The sequence below is a fragment of the Nicotiana tabacum genome, chromosome 20 (assembly GCF_000715075.1).
Source record: "Nicotiana tabacum cultivar K326 chromosome 20, ASM71507v2, whole genome shotgun sequence".
Lineage (NCBI taxonomy): Eukaryota > Viridiplantae > Streptophyta > Magnoliopsida > Solanales > Solanaceae > Nicotiana > Nicotiana tabacum.
Genome location: NC_134099.1, coordinates 89,103,926 through 89,109,850, shown reverse-complemented (window position 1 = coordinate 89,109,850; position 5,925 = coordinate 89,103,926).

The following is a 5,925-nucleotide window of genomic DNA, read 5'->3' as shown; positions in this document are numbered from 1 at the left end:
TTTTTTTTTTAGGAAAATGGATAATGAGTTGATGGGTGTAATAAAGGGGGAAAGGGATTGGACCGGTTCGGTTTTGGGCTAGGTGGTTTGGGTAGTTTTTTAGGCTTGGGTAATTATTTGTGAGGGGAGGAAATCTTTGGGGTGAATTAAAGATGGCCCAATTCCGAAAATGAAATACCTTCTTCAATTTTTCTTTTATTTCTAATTTCCTCTTCTTTTCCTTTTTCTTTCTTTTTTTAAATTAAAAATCCTAATAATTAAAAATTCTAAATTATCTAAAAATGTGAAATTAAACTAATTAACTAATTATAAAAATTATAAACATTACTTAATTCTAAATTAGAAGAGGAAAATCAATAAACTAAAATTAAAAGGCAAAAGTGTAAAAATGAAGCATTTTTGTGATTTTCGAATTTCTATAAAATAAATAATTATTGGTTAATTCTAAAAATGTAAAAATAAATCCTAAATGCAATGCATGATATTTTTGGTATTTTTTCATGATTTAAATAAAATTTAAACATGCACAAAATGAAAACAATTAAATAAAAATCCTACAAAAATTCCTAAAATGGCCACTAATTAACAAAAATCTATTTTCTTGGGATTTTATAGGAGTATTTCGTATAGGGCAAAAATCACGTGCTCACACCAACTTTGGCTGACAGGCTGGTCAGGGGTGTGCCAGCACTCTTAAATTGCTGGGCATGACCACCAGCCTACTATGGCCTTCCCTAATTCCCCTCTATGCACTTACACTTACTCTTAGATTCTAAGTTATGTCCCCTTCTTATGAGCCATGCTTTGGGACCCTGAGTTCCCTCTGAACTTGGACATTTGAGGGTTGACTCTTCCACACTGTACTATAATCTAATTCTGTAATGTATTTGGGGTGTAAGCACTGCCCTAAGCATACTTTGAGGCTCTTGGGAACTTTGACACATCCTAAATAAGAGAAAGCTTTGGAAATCTGATTCTGAAAGTTGGTTTATCTCATATTGTTAGACTTTGAGTTTGAATTAGGCTGTTTGGTTGCAGTTGGAAGTTCTGATGTAATTTTTTATCTTTCTTGATTCATTTGGGTCTGTAATAATTTATAATAACTATGGGGTTCTAGTGAGAAGGGGAGGGTTACTCATGTGTGCATATGGGTAGGTATCATCTTTAGGTATTTACTGTTGCAGTCACAGCCTGCTCTTTCGCTTATGCATGCACTAGAAATCATGCCTATAAGTTATGCATTACATGTAGAAATTCTGCCTATAAGCTGTTTCATTACTGCATTAGCAATCCCACCTATGAATTATGCATTCCATATAGCAATCCTGCCTATAAGTTATGCACTACACGTAGAAATCCTGCCTATAAGTTGTTTCATTACTGCATTAGAAACCATGCCTATAAGTTTCTGCATATACATCTCTCATTAGGCAAACAATCATAGGTTAAATAATAATCAACCTCACTCTAGATATCATGCCTATATGATTCTTGCATCCCGTAATCGTTTCAAAACCAACAACATCTAGAAATCATGCCTATAGGAATAACCAGCTGAATCTGATTCGTCCATCTCATCCACAAGTCTACAATCAGTAATAATACCGTTTAATATCTGTAGAATTTTGTTTTATCAGTAAACCTTCTTTAAAAAGCAGTATACTTCCACCTAGGCAAGCAGTAGGTAATTGTTTAACTGTGTCAGTTTTAATAAACTGCAACCAGACAAGGACCAATTCGGGCTTCTCATCTGAGAAATATGTGATGAAGCAGCATGTCCTAACGCTTTAGATTTAATTCAGACTATAATCAGTATTTGAAGTCATTCTAGACAATTTGTTTTTTTTAAATGAGGAGGCCTGTTTGAGCCCTTTTAACTATTATGTGTTCTCACATACCTGCCTTATATGTTTTGATTGTCGCTCTAGTATTTTATCCTTTTAAAACACTGAAAAGCCAAATATTCCTTCCCTTTAATACTAGTAGTCCCAAATGCCTCCAGGACCGATAGGATCGGGGCGGGTACCAGCATGCAATAAGTAAACAAAACCATTCAGCGTTTAATACCTTAACGGGATGGGAAAGGGTAGATATGGATATGATGACCGGTGCGCTAATACCACGAGTAACCCCTCTTATGAGGAGTGATTACCGGGTATTACATTGATGTGATCCATATTATTTATAAACTTAGGACCCCCCTTCCCTTTACTCATTTATTTTATTTCAAAAACTCCTTTTGTCTCAAATTTCAGCTTCCTTTTTTTTCTTCAAACTTTAACTTATTTGCAATCACAATATGACAACCCCTCATCTTTGAAATCCTTATTTGCTTATTTATTGTTTGTACTTAAGTCACAATTGTAGCATGGCCGGGAACCACACTAGTGGATCCTGAGGGGTGCCTAAAACCTTCCCTTCGGGATAATTTCTAGCCCTTACCCAAACTCTGGTTTTCCAACTCAAACCCTTATTAGTGTCCTAATGCACTTAAATTATTAGGTGGCGACTCTTCAATTCAAAAATCCAATTCCTAAAAGGGAACGAGTTGTCTTCCCAAATGTCATGAACCCGATTTTCGCTTAGGAAAAAGGAGGCGCGACAGTTGTATGCCGCAACAATGATAAATAATATGGATCGGGTTGCACGTCGCAACAGTGTTGTTATATATAGGGATCGGGTTGCGCGCCGCAACAATTATTGATACAAGTGTGTTTAGCTTGGATATTAGTATCTTTTATTTTGTTGTGAATTCTAAGCTACCCTTAGACTGTTACTCTTGATTTACTGTTAATACTGGTATACCCCCGTAGCATGTATCCCCTCCCATCCTTACTTGTTCATTTCTGTTTTATTTTCCGATGTACATTATATACTGCATAGGTTTATTTGGTAGTCTGGTCCTAGCCTCGTCACTACTTCACCGAGGTTAGGCTAGGCACTTACCAGCACAAGGGGTCGGTTGTGCTGATACTACACTTTGCACTCTTTTGTGCAGACCCAAGTGTTGTAGAGTTCGGACAGCAACGGGATTGCTGATTCTTGCTCATCAAGCGACCCGAGGTAGTCCTGCAAGCATCCGCAGACCTTGGCATCTCCTTCTATCTACTATTACTGTTTCTTTCATGCACTTCCAGAGACAGTGTTGCATTTATTTCTTTCAGACCTTTAATTGTAGTATTCTTAGACCGTTTGTAAAACTGCGACACCAGTTCTGGGTAGTCGAGACTCAAATAGTTGTATTGGATTCATGTTTAGCTAGCTTATTGCTTTTTCTTCCGCATATGTTAAATTCCGCTGTTTAAATGTTATTACTTTGCAATTGTTAAAGAATATAAAATGGGTAAAAAAGGTAAATTGTTCACATAATTTGCTTGCCTAGCTCACATTAGTAGGCTCCATCATGACTCCCGAGGGTGGGAAATCCGGGTCGTGACAAGTTAGTATTAGAGCTCTAGGTTACATGGGTCTCACAGTTCACAGACAAGCTTTGTAGAGTCTGAGGGATCGGTACGGAGACGTCTATATTTATCCCACAGAGGCTACAGAGTTAGGAAAAACTTCACATTTATTCTTTCATGTCATGCGATTTTGTTCTCTCAGTGCTAAATTGAAACCCCTACTCTTGTCCTTTCGCACATGGCGAGGTCACGTACCGCTTCTTCAGCCGAACAGCAGCGCTAACCGGTGATAGGTCGGCTACGTCTTCAGAGGCATTGTGGAGGTTGGATAGGTTTCACCAAGCTCTTCACTACTACTTTCAGCAGTGCATCTTCTGAGGATCCCCAGAATTATCTAGACAACTGTCACGAGGTTCTCAAAAACATGGGGATAGTTGAGACCAATAGGGTCGATTTTGCCACTTTTCGCTTGTCTGGATCCGCCAAGACCTGTTGGAGAGATTATTGATTGGCTATACCAGTTAGGTAATCAGCTTTGACTTGAGAATAATTCACACAGCTATTTCTCGAGAAGTTTCTCCCCATCACTCAGAGAGAGGTCTATCGGAGGTAGTTTGAGCATCTCCAGCAGGGTTTTATGACTATTACTCAGTACGAGATCAGATTCATCGACTTGGCTTGTCATGCTCTTATCATACTTCCCACTGTGAGAGAGAGTGAGGAGGTTCATTGAGGGACTCATCCAGCCCGCTCAATTAGCTAGAGGTGGAGGTAGAGGTATTAGAGGTGGAGGTAGAGATACTAGAGGTAGAGGTAAAGGTATTAGAGGTGGAGGTACAAGTACTGTTCTTGTTTGTGGTAGAGAACCTTTGGTTTTATTTTACGCCGTATCTGGTCATGCCTAGTGATTCTTTGAGTGCCCATATTTATGTGTCTACACCGGTGGGTGATTCTATTGTGGTGGATCGTGTCCATTGTTCATGTATAGTGGTGATTGGAGGTCTTGAGACTGGTATAGATTTGCTTCTTCTGGACATGGTTGATTTGATGTCATATAGGGGATGGACTGGTTATCACCTTACCATGGTATCTTGGACTGTCATGCCAAGACTGTGATCTCAGCCTTACCTGGTTTACCTCGTTTAGAGTGGAGAGGGACTCCTGGTCATTCTACCCGTAGTGTTATCTCTTATGTGAAGGCTCGGCGTATGGTCGAGAAGGGATGTTTGGCCTATTTGGCATATGTTCGTGATTCTAGTGCTGAGGTTCCTTCTATTGATTCTGTGGTCGTTGTTCGTGAGTTTCCTGAGGTTTTCCCTTCAAACATGCCGGGTATGTCACTCGATAGAGATATTGACTTTTGCATTGATTTGGCTTCGAGCACTCAGCCCATTTCTATCTCACCGTATCGTATGGCCCCGCCTGAGTTGAAAGAGTTGAAGGAGCAGTTGCAAGACTTGCTTGAGAAGGGTTTCATTAGGCTGAGTGTTTCGCCGTGGGGTGCGCCAGTGTTGTTTGTTAAGAAGAAGGATAGATCAATGAGGATGTGTATGGATTACAGGCAGTTGAACAAGGTTACAATCAAGAATAAGTATCCATTTCTGAGGATTGATGATTTGTTTGATCAGCTTTAGGATGCTAAGGTATTTTCGAAGATTGACTTGAGATCTGTCTACCATCAGTTAAGGGTTAGGGCATCCGATGTCCCTAAGACAACTTTCCGCACTCGGTACGGGCATTATGAGTTCTTGGTGATGTCATTCGGGTTGACAAATGCCCCACAGCTTTTATGGATTTGATGAACTGAGTGTTCATGCCTTATTTTGATTCGTTCGTGATAGTCTTCATTGATGATATTATGATATATTCCCGCATCCGGGAGGAGCACGAGCAGCACCTTAGAGTGGTTCTTCAGACCTTGAGGGATAGTAAGTTATATGTTAAGTTCTCAAAGTGTAAGTTCTGGTTGAGTTCAGTTGCATTCCTGGGTCATATTGTATTAGTAGAGGGTATTCAGGTTGATACGAAGAAGACTGAGGCAGTCAAGAACTGGCCTAGACCAGCATCAGCTATAGAGATTTAGAGTTTCTTAGGATTGGCAAGCTACTATCGTCGGTTCGTGGAGGGGTTTTCATCTATTGCAAGCCCGATGACCAGGCTGACCCAGAAGGGTGCCTAGTTCAGATGGTCGGATGAGTGTGAGGCAAGCTTTTAGAAGCTCAAGACAGCTTTGACTACGGCACCGGTGTTGGTTTTGCCCACAGTTTCAGGGCCTATACAGTCTATTGTGATGCGTCTCGTATTGGACTTGGTGCAGTGTTGATGCAGGATGGCAAGGTCATTGCCTATGCTTCGCGGCAGTTTAAGATTCGTGAGAAGAACTATCCGGTTCATGATTTGGGGTTGGCTGCCATTGTTCACGCATTGAAGATTTGGAGGCACTATCTATATTGCGTGGTATGTGAGGTGTTCACGGATCACAAGAGTCTTCAGTATTTGTTCAAGCAAAAGGTGTTGAATTTGA